At 42.1% G+C, this 15,891-nt stretch overlaps 1 protein-coding gene and 1 pseudogene across 1 annotated transcript in view; both read left to right on the forward strand.

The window, feature by feature from the left end:
* The window catches only part of TMEM144 (transmembrane protein 144), a 65,177-nt gene extending 50,431 nt beyond the window's left edge, over window positions 1-14,746 (forward strand). Inside the window, 1 exon segment of the mRNA XM_054717660.1 lies at window positions 14,345-14,746. The gene's annotated coding sequence lies outside the window, so the exon portion shown is untranslated.
* The window catches only part of LOC129149239 (40S ribosomal protein SA-like), a 37,432-nt pseudogene that overhangs the window by 6,317 nt on the left and 15,224 nt on the right, over window positions 1-15,891 (forward strand).

The raw sequence follows: 15,891 nt of genomic DNA on the forward strand, positions 1-15,891 counted from the left end.
AGGAACAGAATAAACTGGTGAACATAATAGAATCAGAGGCATAGAATGGGAGTGGATTGATAATTCTCAGGGGGAAAGGGGTGTCTGTGTGGGGGGTATGGGAAGAGACTGGACAAAAATCATACACCTATTGATAAGGACAACGGGGGGGAGGGAACCAGATGATGGGGAGATATGGGGGTAAAAAAGGAGAAACAATTGTAATAATCTGAACAATAAAGATTTATTTAAAAAATAAATAAATAAAGATTAAGCCTTGGTGATCATCCTATCTAATAAAAGAGTAATATTCAAATTAACCATCACTCCACTATACCCACCAGCGACGCCCACCAGCCACGCCCACCAACCAATCAGAGCGAGTATGCAAATTAACCCAAACCAAGATGGCTGCAGCCACAGAGAGCAGGAGGGAGGCTTGGGTTTCCCTCGCAATGGAAGAAGCCAAGCTTTCTGCATGCTCTTGCCGGCCTAGGCCTCCACTCAAGGGTACAAAGTTTCAATTATAGAAGGTAAACAAATCTAAACAAAAATGGCGGCAGCCACGGAGCTGGAAGAGCAGGAGGATAGGGTTGCCCCAGGTGATGGAAAAAGCCAAGCTTCTGCAGCCCTGGCTGGCTCAAGCCTTCACTCCAGGCTACAAAGTTTCAATTGTAGAAGATACATCAACCCCAAGAGAAATGGCAGCTGGCCACGGAGCGAGCAGGAGGCTTGGCTCCGCTCCAGGCTACAAAGTTTCAATTATAGAAGATAAATAAATTCCAGATACCAGGGCCTCCGCTTGGGTCACTGGGGGGCATGGCCAGCCTGCAAACCACCACAGGCCCCTTGCCCAGGCCACCCATGCCCCAAGGGAACCCCCACCCTGATCCAGGACACCCTTCAGAGCAAACCAGCTGGCCCCCACCCATGCACCAGGCCTCTATCCTATCTAATAAAAGAATAATATGCAGATTGACCATCACTCTAACACACAAGATGGCTGCCCCCATGTGGTCAAAGATCCTGCCCCCATGTGGACACAAGATGGCCACCACAAGATGGCCAGCAGGGGAGGGCAGTTGGGAGGGACCAGGCCTGCAAGGGAGGGCAGTTGAGAGGGACCAGGCCTGCAAGGGAGGGCAGTTGGGGATGAGATCAGGTCAACAGGGGAGGGCAGTTGGGGGTGACCCACCTCTAAACAAGATTGTGGATAACTGCGGTGCTCAACAACCTTTAACTTCTGGAGGTTATTGATATCTACTCAAATAATGTCATACTTTTGAATGACCAAAATTGCCTGGTAAAGCAATTTGTAATCAAATAATTCTCCTACTAAAATCATCTTTTAAATAGCCCTATAAACAATATAATACTTAGAGACAAGTAATAATGTTTCAACAGCGTAGCACTGAATGCTTACTGGTGGCAGGCAAAGTGCTAGAGGCTGAGGGATACCAAGTAGAGGCTGTAATGTTAGAGATGTCAAGGAGTTTATGGTCCTGGGGGGGGGGGGGGGCAGGGGACTCATAAGTATTTAATAATACAATTTGATGGGCATAAAGATAGAGGTATGCATATGGAATTGGGGGTGGGAGATAAAGGAAACGTCCTAATAGGAAGACCAGGACTCACAAAACTGTTATTGAAGGCTGATAATTAAAACTACCTGAGACTCGTACTGCAGTCACTGTAAATTTATACTTTACATAGCTTTGACAGATCTTATGGAAATTAAAGATTTTAATTTAAAAAGTTTGAATATCATAAATTTCATAAAGTTGAAACATTTTCAGGTCTTCCCTTTGGTATGGTGTTTGTGGCCTGTTTTTAAGGGAAGCATAAGAGTTTTGTTTTTAATCTAGACCAGAATTTAAAGAGATATACTCTAGACTGAGGACTTCCTGTGAAATAATCCTTTCAGAAAAGAAAGTCAGCTCCTGTCCCACAGATTCTGAAGGTTTATGAAACACAACTTACAAAAACAAGCAGCCTGGTAATTTTCAGGAAACAACAACTTAAGAAAGGTAGTATAAAGTATATTCTACTTTCAGTTTCCCCTGCTATAGTGGAAGTGTTATCGATGGAAGTGGGCTATCCCCGTCCCCACTGGGTTCTAGGCGTGGAATCCTTACGACATCTTGAGAAAAAGTAATTTTCTGAGACTCACACGAGAGGATGAGTGACTTTTATTTGCTTGGAATCACATCCCTGGGTTGCCAAGGTCCCCTTTCCCTTAATCCAGTCCTAGAAGAAGTGCAGCTGGGGATTCAGTAGAGCTAAAAGCAAAGCCCGTGTCCAGAGTTTCCGTTCCCTGTTAGAAGTTAGCACCAGGCTAGTTGCCGTCCACTAGTCCATTGTGTGTGGGGTCCGCATGGCTGTGGGCCGTGTGGCAAATGCAGGGGAGCCAAGAGAGCATGCCCCCTGCAACAAGAGTCCCAAGAGAATCAAGGAAGACAGGAGCCAAGAGAGTAAACTTCTATGTTTAGGAGATTAAATACCTTAAATCTTCCCAGGCTTGCAGTGGCCACACCTACTCTGGCCAATGACCTGTTCCCAGGTGTGATTGATAGGCAAGTACCTTCCCTGTGTCACCCAGCCTTTACTGGGCATGCGTCTATTCTCCACCCTGTCCGGAACCTTCCCCAAGCGATCTGTGGGGAATGGACCAGTGGCTCCCTGGGGAGTATTAAACTGCAACTTCCTGGCAAAGCTGCACAAATAACACACCTACAATATTTGGCCTTCTCTTTGCTCCTTTCCTGTTATTACTAAGTAGGTTAATTACAACAGGTCAGAAGCAGCAAGAGAAAAGGGTTGTATTCTTGTTATTTTGGCTGTGGCAGTGTTGATGGTGATGTGGTTTTCAGAGGAAGAAGCGTTCTTATTGATTTTCATGCAGTACTTACTGTGAGTAATAGTAATAGTAAACATGAATGTCTTGTTGAGATTTTTTATATTCTATTATAAACCCATATTTTATTGCTATTACATAACTATTAATGATAAAGCACATTATAATTAAGACTTACATAGCCATTATACAAACTCACTACTTCCATCCTTCCAGGTTTTTTAGGCTTAGTGTAAAACAAATGAAAAAAAAAAAAGTTTAAATTTACTCCCAGAGGAGAATGATGTCAAAACGCTGTACCCAATTTGGAGGTGAATTAAGTTAGGTTTCACAAATATATTAAAGATACCTAATTTACTTCCATGTTAAAATTCTTAAGATCTAAAATAATGTTCAGCTTTTAGAAGAATCTGTGTGCACAGCAAACTCTGCAACCTTGCCCAGATAGAAAAAGAGACAATGGCTGTAAAATTAATTAAAATATACAGATCACACCAGGTATCACAAATAATACTTTTCTTGCACAGTGTAACTGCATTCTTGGCACAAAATGAAATAAAAGTCCCAAACATAAATGTTCAACCACATTGACCCAGAGATCAATGCTGCTCCTGCACATTTCTCTGTGTTAGATAGAAAGCACCAGTGTTGTCTATTTCCTCTATAAAAGGCCTGGTATCTGTTGTTACAGGATATAACTACACCCTGTACCTACAACAGAAGCCACAGTGTGTCTCAGGAGTGAAGTGGTAATCTGGGCCAAGCAGTGTCTTGGTGCTGCCTAATACGTATGTACCAGGCCAAATCACTTTTCACTTACTCATTTCATTACCTTACAAAGAGATAGTAGTAGTACAATTCTGCAGCAAGTGCCTCAAATATAACTCCTGAGAATTTCCTGAGAAAAGTACAAGTTCTCCTGGAACCGTTATAGGCAGATAGACAGACATGAGCAGAGCAAGGACAATGGGCCAGGTACAGAGACTCATCAGCGCAGAAAGCCCCGGATGCCCAGCAAGGGGCAGAACTGGCGAAACAAGAACCTTGGCCCCAGGGTAACCTATCTTCCCCGAGCTCAGTGGTCTGCAAACTGCGGCTCGTGAGCCACAGGTTGAGAACTGCTAGCAGGGTCGCCTAAGACCATCGGAAAACACAGATATTTACATTACGATTCATAACAGTAGCAAAATTACAGTTATGAAGTAGCAACGGAAATAATTTTATGGTTGGGGGTCACCACAACATGAGGAACTGTATTAAAGGGTCGCAGCATTAGAAAGGTTGAGAACCACTGCTCTAAGGGATGCCATGAAACTTGCAACCAGGGGAGCAATGGGCAGCCGCAGCTCCTCCCAGCTAACCCGCTGAACTTGTCTCCAAGGCCCCCTTTCCTCTGACTTCTCAGTGAGCCAAAGCAGCCCGCCTAGGCTCTCCTGTCACTTCTATGCCCTTCCTTGTTTCACTGTCCTCAGTGTATTTTTGCTGCTGTCAATAAATTCTTACTTTGCTACCCTTTGTCTCTTGATTTAAATATTTCCTTCAAGAAGACAAGATCTGAGGTCTTGTCATCTCACCAGTAACAGAACTGGCCCACTAACAGAATTCTTCTAACATAGAATTATGAAAGGTAATTTCCTTATGGACTGCTAAGAAGATGTGTTGGAAGGATTAGGGATTTATATATTTGAAACTTTGGGAAAAGTTTTGGTGTTAGGACTATATGGCAATATAATCCTTAACAGCCATCTGTAGGCTTCCTGCCAAAGGAGGACAAAGACCAGGAAAAACTTGCTGGACACCAGCAGTCGGACCATATAAGGAATTGAAACTGTCCCAAAGACATCTGACCGCACATCTGCATTTCATTCACATTCCACACCCACCAGCTCAGCCCCCAGACCCACTGACGAGAAGAGCTTCCAGCCAGTGGCTGCATATAAGGATAACACTCCAACTCCTGGGTGCTGCCATCATTGACCCAATGTCCCCTTGGCTCGGTGCTCTGCTTGGATATCCCCTCCCCCATCCCCTTTCCTCTGAGATGGCTATCCACATTGACCTTTCATTTGGGCTTGCTCCTTGCCCCCTGTTGGGCGTGTGCAGGAAGCAACCAATTGATGTGTCTCTCTCACATTGATGTTTCTCTCCCCCTCCCTCCCACACACACCTTTCCACACTCTCTGAAAAAAAAAAATGGAAAAAATATCCTTGGGTGAGGATTAACAAAGAAAAAAGGAGTCACTTGCTTCAGAACTATCTTTTCATAGCTACGAGTATAATCTGTCACCACAGTGAGGAAAAGACCACACACAAGAAGACACCACAAACGAAATCCCTGTAATCCTGCTACTACTATTATCTCAGCATCCAAATGACTCCAATCTGCATCCCCAAAACAGATGCTCTCCACACTGCTTCTCAATATGGACAAAAAAGTAGGTCATGGTCCCTGGGGTCTCTGCTAACACTTCAGGAAGTGGAAGAAATCTCCATCCCTTGGCTTGCCAACAGAAGCAGCAAAAAACAGCAAATCCAGATCTCATGTGAGTGCATCTGATTGATTGAGCCTAAATGATTGCTGGAATCTAACTGTAAGGAGCCTGGGAAATCATCTTATGCTCCTTCAACCTCTTCATTCTGGAAGGCACATCAAAAAGGGAATAATAGATAGTTAGCATCAGTTGATCAGATCCATATCTGTCCACTTTTGTTATTTAGGATCTACCTCCCAACACTTAAACTTCCAAATCAGGAATGTCAGTATCAATGACAGATTGACACCTGAAATAATCCAATTTATCCCTAGGAAACATGACCCTTCGATTTTTAATAGTTTAAAATATTTTAATTTTGCTTTCTCAGGTTATAGTTTGGCTGTATAGAATTCTAGATTGACAATGGTTTTACATAATAACATTGAAACTATTATTTCACTGTTTTGTGGCATTGATTATACCTTCTAAGAAATCTGTTGCCTTTATAACTTCTAATTATCCTTCCTTTGTAACTTATCTGGCATTTCTCTCTGGTGAACTAAGTAGCTCTCTTCTTATTTGATATTCTGCAATTTTGCTGTGGTTTTTCTAGGTGTGATTTATTTTTCTCTTTCCTGAGAGATCTTGGTGTACTCCTTCAACCTGAGAACTGTCTTCAATTCTAGGAAGTTCTGAGCCATTATCTTGTTTAATATTCCTTCTTTTTTTCCTGGAATTTTATCACCATAAGTAGATTTTTAAATTTATACTCTGTTGATCTAAGCATCTTTTTAAATATTTTTCATCTCTTAATCTATATTCAATTTTATTCTGTCTTTTTTTCACCAATCTTTCAATTCACTATTTTTTTATTCAAAGAGTACATTGTTCACTCTTTTAGTTGCATTTTTAAAACTTCAGTTTCTGCAAGTTTTACTATTCACAAAACATTCTTTTTTTGGTTTATTTTCAAAGTTACCTGTTCTTTTTTATATATCTACATTATGCACCCAAATTCTCCTATTTAATGCATTCTCTGACTCTTTCATTTCACTTGTTTCTGCCTGTTTGTCATTTTTAACTATTCATGGGAAGAAGCTCATTTCCAAGGGAGTCCAATGCTCTCTGGGATGTGGGAGAATCCTACAGAGCAATTTGTGGGTTTCACAAATCTAGCATCAACTTTGTGTGAATTCTTTGTCTTGGTGCCCTGAGTCGATTGTGGAGTCCAGCTCCAGCCTCTGCAGACACAGAGCCCCTGTCAGGCCTTCACGTCTCATCCAATTCACTGACCTGAGTTTGAATTCCCTCTGCATCAATTTACCTGATGCTTCCACTTTCTTTGGAGCTCAAGTATACAATTAAGGGTTGGGCTGAGGAGTATTGCTGTTATATTTGTAATTTTTAGATATTGAAGCTTGAGAAGGATTTCCCATATCAGATCTGCTTTGCCTGTCAGCAATCAAAAGTAGTCTGTCGATGACATGTTTGTCTTCTATATGGTGAAGAAGAAGAAAGAGGCAATGTCAACATCCCTATGGAACTTGATGAACCAGAATCGTTAGCAATTAACCTCTCTTTAGATGATCAAACTTGTCAGTTCATAGATTGGAGATGGATGCTACCTGGAGAAATAGGAGAAAGATCCCCATTACAACTTATTTCCCCTGAATACACTCTCAGTTGTTACTAGAAAAGTCTTATTTAGGAAGAAGAATAAAATACCTATTTCAAGTACATTCGCAGCTAGAATGCAGATGCCATACTATCTTGCGGTGAGAAAAATTATTCCTTTTTATTATACAACCAAGGTCTTTGATAAACAAAAATTTAATGAGAATAAGCCCAATTGCTGAAATTCCCAATCCTTTGAAAACACATTTGTCACATGGAGAACCTTTTCAGCATCTTGTCATGCTTCAGCACTCTGCCTCAGTCTCCTCTCCAGCTCCCCAGTCACCACAAAGGTGACCACATACAAAGGTGCTTCATCACAGAGGTCACAGAGCCTTGTCCACCCAGCCCCCAAATGACAACTGATCAGGACAAAGCAAGCAGCCACATTGTGTAATGAGTAAGGGTACTCTTTGCAGGAGCCACTGCACTGAGACCCTCCACTGGCATTGTCCCAGATGGGCAGAGATTTCTCTGTAGCACAGAAAACTAAGCACTGGGACCTGTGGGAGCTCTTCCTCCACATGACCTCAAATAGACATTTCTAGTTCCCTCTTTTAAAAGAGGGAGGACTCAAAAAGTTTCAACCTTCCCTACTAACTGGTAGAAGGGACCCCAAAGTCCCTTCTACCAGTTAGTCATAGGTATGTAGCAAGTTAACTATTAAAATTTTGATTTATAGAGATCAACCAAAGGACTTGTATGCATGCATATAAGCCTAACCAATGGAAACAGACAACAAGGGGGTGAGGGCATGAGTGGAGGGATGGGGGGGGGGGGCAATGGGGGGATAAGGACACATATGTAATACCTTAATCAATAAAGAAAAAATGAAAATAAAATAAAAAGATTTTTATTTATAAGGGACTTTTTTCTCCTTCGTTTTCTATTCTGATTTGATTTGGATACTGCCGTTTTCACTTTTTGTAGATGCTAACCCAATATCTCTTCCTCAATCTTCTAAAAATGCAATGTGTGGACCAAATAAAATGGTAAGGATATCAGAGGGAACTGGATTACTCTTCCAAAATTAGTTTCTTTGTTTTGATTTCCATAAGTTCCAGGCCCATGGCAGGTTTGCTGAGACTCCAGTAAAACGTTAGCAGTGTAGTTTAGCTACTCTTATGTAATATTAAGGAAACCACCACTAACACTAATGCCTTTACAATTAAAATGCAACATTTGTTGTTGTTGTTTCTTTTAATATCAACTATTCCATAAAGGAAGAAGTAATTTTTCAGAGGAAATGCTTTGTTTTAACTGAGGGCTGAGCACCAGGAATTTTTTATAAACTATCTTCCTGTATTTTTAGATGAAGCTATGATGCAACTCCTTCCTCTATTCTGGGGACAACACGCTAGAACTTTAAAAAGGGCCATTTGCAGGTGTTTTTGAGTAAAAATATGTGTTCTTTTTGAAAAACGCAATTTGAGCATATGTCTCAACCAAGGTATATCTCTGCTGTTTTAGAAAAAAAATTCCCCTAAGTGGACTTAACTGTTCTGTGACTCTACACTCAATTTTATTTTCTTGAAATGTGTATATGTGATTGGCTAAGATTTCTCTATAGCTATCAAGCACAGCTGAATCTCCTACCTGGTTATTGATTCAAGCTGGACAGAAAGCCCTGGATTGGGTTTGGCTACAATTAGCATATTGACTCAGAGATGGTTCTAGACAAAGAAATAAAAACTATCACATGCCAAACACTAATCTAGGTTCTGGGGTCACTGTTGTGGTCTCACATTTGGTCTCATGAAGCCTCCCTTACAGTGAGAGAGACCAAAAATAAGCAAGTAAACAAAGGACACACCCTACACACACACCATACTCAGGAATGTCAAATAGCTCTAAGATCAATGAAGATCAAACAGGTAATGTAATGGTGAAAAGGTAGGTGAAAGTAAAGGGCTATTTAAATTGGATAACCAGAGAAAGGCTTTCTGAAGAGGTTCTATTGTGCTGAGGTCTGACTATCATGAAGCCAGTCATGAAAAATCAGGGGAACAGCCAAGAAAATCACAGAACCTGAGCCCTGAAGCAGAAGCAGGCTTGGAGTACTGAGCAATAGCAAGAAGACCATGTGAATGAAGTATGTGAGTGAGGGAGAAAATGGTTGCAAATGGAGTTTGGACAGGTGGCTACAAAACCATGTAGTATTTTGAACGTGTCAGCATACACTTTGAATTTGATTTTTTTAATTCATTTTTAAAGCAGGTTCTTTAACATTTCTTGAAATACTGGTTTGGTGGTAACAAACTCCTTTAACTTTTCCTTGTCTGGGAAACTCTTTATTACTCCTCCAATTTTAAATGATAGCCTTGCTGGGTAAAGTAGACTTAGCTATAGGTTCTCTTTTCTTCTTCTCCTTTTTTAAAAATTTTAATTTAATTTTCCCATCACCATTTATCCCTTCTATGACTCCCCCACCCCAATCACCACACTATTGTCCATGTCCATGATTTTATTTTATTTCTTTTTTAAAAATACATTTGTATTGATTTCAGAGAGGATGGGAGAGAGAGAGAGAGAGAGAAAGAGAGAGTGATAGAGAGAGATAGAAACATCAATGATGAGAGAGAATCATTGATGGGTTGTCTCCTGCATGCCCTCCATTGGGAATCGAGCTTGGAACCCCGGGCATGTGCCCTGACTTGGAATCAAACCATGACCTCCTGGTTCATGGGTTGAATGTCCACAATTTTAAATGTGACAGGAAGTCACTTGGGGGTTTTAAGTAAAGGTTTCATTGATTGTATTTACATGATTCCAATATAAATTGGAATCAACTATAATCTTTTCGCTTTTGCATATTCTTCATAGCATCCTCTCTAATAAAGAAGTAATATGCAAATTAACCATCACTCCGCTACATAAGCCACGCCCACCAGCCAAGCCATGCCCACCAGCCAATCAGGGCGAGTATGCAAATTAACCTCAACCAAGATGGCTACCAGAAGGGAGGCTTGGGTTTCCCCAGTAACAGAGGAAGCCAAGTTTTCCACACACTCTGGCGGGCCCAGGCCTCCACTCAAGGATACAAAGTTTCAATTATAGAAGATACATCAATCCCAAGAGAAATGGCTGCCAGCCATGGGAGCGAGCAGGAGGCTTGGCTCCACTCCAGGCTACAAAGTTTCAATTGTAGAATGTAAATAAATTCCAGATACCAAGGCCTCTGCTTGGGTTGTCAGGAGCGTGGCTGGCCTGCAAACCACCACAGGCCCCTCGCCCAGGCCTCTCCACACCCCAAGGGAACCCCACCCTGATCCAGGACACCCTTCAGGGCAAACCAGCTGGTACCCACCCATGCACCAGGCCTCTATCCTATGTAATAAAAGAGTAATATGTAGACTGACCATCACTCCAACACATAAGATCAAGATAGCTGCCCCTATGTGGTCAAAGATCCTGCCCCCATGTGGACACAAGATGGCCATCACAAGATGGCCAGCAGGGGAGGGCAGTAGGGAGAGACCAGGCCTGCAAGGGAAGGCAGTTGAGAGGGACCAGGCCTGCAAGGGAGAGCAGTTGAGGGGGACCAGGCCTGCAGAGGAGGGCAGTTAGGGGTGACCAGGCCAGCAGAGGAGGGAAGTTGGGGGCAAACAGGCTGGCAGGGGAGCAGTTAGACATCAATCATGCTGGCAGGGGAGTGGTTAGAGGGTGATCAGGCTGGCAGGCAGAAGCGGTTAGGGGAAATCAGGAAGGCAGGCAGGTGAGCAGTTGGGAGCTAGCAGTCCTGGATTGTGAGAGGGATGTCCGACTGCCAGTGGGATCGGGCCTAAATGGGCAGTCGGACATCCCTTGAGGGGTCCCAGATTGGAGAAGGTGCAAGCTGGGCTGAGGGACACCCCCCCTGCCCCCGTGCACGAATTTCGTGCACTGGGCCTCTAGTTTATTATAAGATGTGTTTATTTCTTTGAGGTTTTGTTTGTTTTTGTTTTTCTTACATACAACTGCCTCCTGCTTATAAGCTCCAAGAGAGTAGGAAAGTGACTATTTTGTTTACTATTGAATATCCAGAAGAGAGTCTAGCACATACATGGTGGGTGCTCAATATATGTTAGTTGAATAAATGATGGAATTACATGTTGATTTTCAATTCTTTTTAAGGTAAAAGGATACTGAAATAATCCTTTCCATGTAATGAGTAGTAGACAGTAGCACCAGGTGAATCAAGACACATTTTTGTGTACTTTTCAATATTTGATAGCAGTGTACTTGTTTCTAGTAAGACATAGAGAACCCAGAGAATAAAATAATATTTCTAACACAGAAAGAAACTAAAGTTATCTCAGGAGCTCCACAGGTAGGATTTTAGTAGCGACTATTTAATGTGGTAGGAGCTCCATAATGGTTTTGGTCATAAGCTGCAGTGCAGTGAATTGAATAAACTAAAACTACATTAGTAAGGAAAAAAACTGAAAGGATTTTATGGTCATTTCCTTTAAGTAATTCTGCCCTGAATAGAACCATAACAGTCTAAAACTTCAAAACAATAAACCCACAGTAGTTTTGTTCAAGGAGAGACACTTTCTGCTCTAAAGATATTTAGAATCCTTTCAGAGAATCAAACCTGTGTATGTCTTCCTAGAAAGAGAGCATTATAGAAGCCATTTTCACCACCACTGCCCAGCCTATCTCTCTTCAAGTGGCTACACACTGACTCCATCCAAACTTTCAGTCTTGTTTTGTTTGTTTTTATTGATTTCAGAAAGAGGAAGGAAAAGGGAGGGGGAGACAGAAACATCTATGAGAGAGAAACATTGATCTACTGCTTCCTGCATACCCTCTACTGGGGATCAAGCTGGCAACCGAGGCATGTGCCCTGACCAGGAATCGGACCAGCAACCTCCTGGAGCATGGAACAATGCTCAACTGAGCCACACAGGCCAGGCCAAACCTCCAATCTACATGTGTGTTTGTATGTTTCAGGATGGAGCATGCTTTTTCAGTTCCTTATTTTTAAGTACCACCAGCCACCAACTCATATTTGAATTTGCCAAGGGTGACCACTAAAAACAAATAGAAGAATATGCCATAAGCATATATCTTTTATGGTTTCAGGGAGGTAGGGAGAATACTTATTATCAAAAATATATCTCATTACTTAAAATTCTCTTAGAATCACAGCATTCCATTTGTCCACTAGAATCAATACAAATTCAGTGGGAAAGGTAATATAGTTTCATATATTCACATATTCTCACTCAGATGTAAATAATCACCTAGTATCATAATGGCAGAGCCTTCCCTGAAAGCAAGTTTAACTATGGAGCAGAGGGTATGCTGAGTTTCTAAAAGAGGGTTTGTCTGGAATAAAAGAGAGTTTGAAGTCAAGCAAGATGGGATCTCTGTTCCCTCACAATGTTCCTGGTACCGCCTCTGCTTAGAAGTTACACTTCTTCCGAGAAATAGCATCATGATACCTGAATTACTCAGGAGCAGAGGTAAATAATATAAATGCAAAGAAAGAAAGAAACATCATGTAGAGATTGCTTTAGGGTGTAAGCTCAATGGATTATTTCATTACCTTCATGTTCAAAGGAAAACTTGAAACAACCATTTTGAAAAGGAGTCTGTCCTTTGACACCTATGACATTTCTCCTTGGTTCAATTTGTCCTTTGAAAGCGAGTATAAGGTTGTTTCTTAGTCATAAATTGCTGTTCAGTTCCTGCTATTAGCCAGGCACTATGCATGGTGCCGAGGACACAAAGATAAGACCTCTGCTCTCAAGTTTAATACGGACCACTGGGGAGACAGAAGGCAAATGAACAATCACAGGATAATCCATTTCCACAAGAGAAGAAACTTTTGGTATTTTTATGTAATTCTCTATCCCCGTGTCTAAAATACTGCTAGGTATACAGCATATGCTCAATAAACCTGCATTGAATGTTGGATGAGTATACTTGCTATAAAGGAAATAACACTAACAGCTGCACACAGAAAATGGTATTTGGGTTAAGATTTGAAGCATTAATAGGACATTGCCAGGTATGCAGAATACACACGGGGGGGCGGCATCCTTGGCAGAGAAGAGCATGCTGAGGGCATGGGAGTGTGAGAGAGCATGGTGAATTCAGAAATATAGGTCAGTTCGTAGAGATGGAGCATTAAATTCACAAAAGGGAGTGGCAAGAGATGAAACTAGATAGATCAGCAAGGTAAAAGCTGAAAGTCACATCTCCAAGAAAGTTTTAAAGTGACTACAACTTTTAGCAACAATCCACACTGCAGATTTTAAGTCATCTACAAAACTGTAAAATATTTATAATTGGGTAAAGCCAGTTGAGGTTAAAATATTTTGCCAAGTGATAAGTACAGCTGATTCTAATGACCAGTTATCTAGAAGTTTGAGATTCTAAAATCCTAAAATTTTCATTTTACCCAGAACATTTTTAATAGCTATGTGACTTTTTCTTTCTTTTTTTAAATATATTTTTTATTGATTTCAGAGAAGAAGGGGAAAGGGAGAGAGAGATAGAAACATCAATGATGAGAATCATTGGTAGGCTGCCTCCTGCATGCCCCACACTGGGGATCAAGCCCCCAAATCCAGGCATGTGCCCTGACGGGGAATCGAACTATGACCACCTGGATTATGGGTTGATGCTCAACCACTGAGCCCCACTGGTCAAGCTGTGACTTTTTTCCTTTATTCTTAATTACAATAGTTGGAATGTATAGACTTTCAGAAACAAATAATGGTTTGTTTAATTGAGCCACCTATTTTTTCCATGAATAGCTGAGATGCTTTTACTAACCTACAAAATATTCAGTACGTATAAAAAAGAAAATTAAAACATAAATATAAGAAAAATGAATTCTTTTTCTTCTTTGTTTTGAAGTCGTTTTTTTTCTAGCTAACGCAAAATCATTAACGCAATAATTTGCTGAGCAAAAGCAATGCCAAATGATTTTCCTAAATTGTTTTTTTCTACAAAAACTAAGTTCTATTAAATTTTTAATAAATTACTGTTGGGACTCAAGCTTACTTAGTCACATATGTGAGCAATTTCATCCTAAAGACAAAGTAAAATTTTGACTAAGGCAAGGTACCAGTTGCAGCTGTGGATTAAACTCTCCAGAATGGTCCGAGGAACAAAAACAAATGTTACATCAGTGAACCCTAGCTTTCAGGTACTATAAAATTTTAAGGCCAGAAAAACTTTTATAAGAAATGTTTTCCAAGTGAGTGAGAGCTCTAAAATGCAAGAAACATTCTGTTGAGATTTGAATTGCTTTCTGGTGAAAGGGGTAGTCTGTTTAGAACTTTGTACCTTAATCTTCGCTAGATGAGCTCATTCTGTGTGCTGGACAAACCAAACAAGCTGCTTCCCATGGCATTCTCTCTTCTAGAGACACCGCACAACGCCCGCCACATCCACAGGCTTCCTCAGCCCAGTGCGGGTGAGAGACGCACAGCCGCCTGGCGCAGGGTTGGATGTCCGGCCCAAAGAAAGTTCATCCATAGGGTGGCTGCAAGCCTAGGACATCATCTGATCACAGAGGTCTGCCAAGAGCTCAACAACTCTTGTAAATTTCTTCTGTCTTTTCTGGATGTGTGTTATCAGAGAAGGAAGAAGCAACAGCTGGTCGGTTTAAAGCATTTAGATGAGCTTCATCTGTTAGATACAATTAAGACAAAGCACCTGATTAGCCATCATGTAATGTAGGTGCCTCTGTACTCCATAGCAAAGGAATCTCTGCTCACCACTGCACAACTTTTATTATCATGTGCAATAAAAGACTTGGCAATTTGGTGTGTATATATATAAAGCATGTACAGGGTGGGGTGAAAGTAGGTTTACAGTTGTTTTTATGGAAAATAATATAGTAATAAGTAATAATACAGGAATAAACAGTTGTGTATACATTAAGCATGGTTTATTTGTGTTATTTTACTTTTTCCATAATAATGCACTTTATTGATTAATCTTCCACAATTTATTAAACAATTCTGTTTTTTTAAGCTATTCTTTTTTCAATACTTTTTTTTATTTATTGATTTCAGAGAGGAAGGGAGAGGAAGAGAGAGATAGAAACATCAAGGATGAGAATCATTGATTGGCTGCCTCCTGCACGCCTAACCAGAAATCGAACCGTGATCTCCTGGTTCATAGATCGACGCTCAACCACTGAGCACACCGGCCAGGCCAAAAAACTATCTTATCTAATAAAACAGTAATATGCAAATTGACCGCACCTCCGCTACACCCATAAGCCACGCCCACAAGCCACGCCCACAAGCCACGCCCACCAGCCCATCAGAAGCAAATATACGATAAACCAGCAAAGATGGCGGGGGGAGAGGGGAGCACCCATGCCAGTGAGATCCAAGCCATGATGGTGGACTGGGGCAGGTGGTTAGCGCTGGCAGCCAGGCTGACCAGGTCTGCCATCACCAATCGCAGACCGGGGCAGGCGGCGTGGGTTGAAGCCCGCAGCCGGCTGCCCCAGTCCGCCATGACCGATCGCAGACCGGGGCAGGCGGCGTGGGTTGAAGCCCGCAGCCGGCTGCCCCGGTCCGCCATCACCAATCGCGGACCAGGGCAGGTGGTGTGGGTTAAGGCCTGCAGCGGCCTGCCCAGGTCCACGATCAGGGATCACGGACCAGGGCAGCTGCCTGCCCAGGTCCATCACCGATCTCGGACCAGGGCAGGCGGTGTGGGTTAGCGCCCGCAGCCGCCTGACCAGGTCCGGGATAAGGGCTTCAAGTCAGCCATCGCCAGTGGCAGCTGACTCAAAGCCCCTATCAGGGATCATGGACCAGGGCAGGCAGCGTGGGTTAATGCCTGCAGCAGGCTGCCCAGGTCCACGATCACGGATCCAGGTGGCGTGGGTTAGCACCCACGGCCATCTGACCAGGTCCACGATCACGGGTCCAGGTGGCGTGGGTTAGCACC

Source organism: Eptesicus fuscus, chromosome 6 (assembly GCF_027574615.1).
Source record: "Eptesicus fuscus isolate TK198812 chromosome 6, DD_ASM_mEF_20220401, whole genome shotgun sequence".
Taxonomy (NCBI): domain Eukaryota; kingdom Metazoa; phylum Chordata; class Mammalia; order Chiroptera; family Vespertilionidae; genus Eptesicus; species Eptesicus fuscus.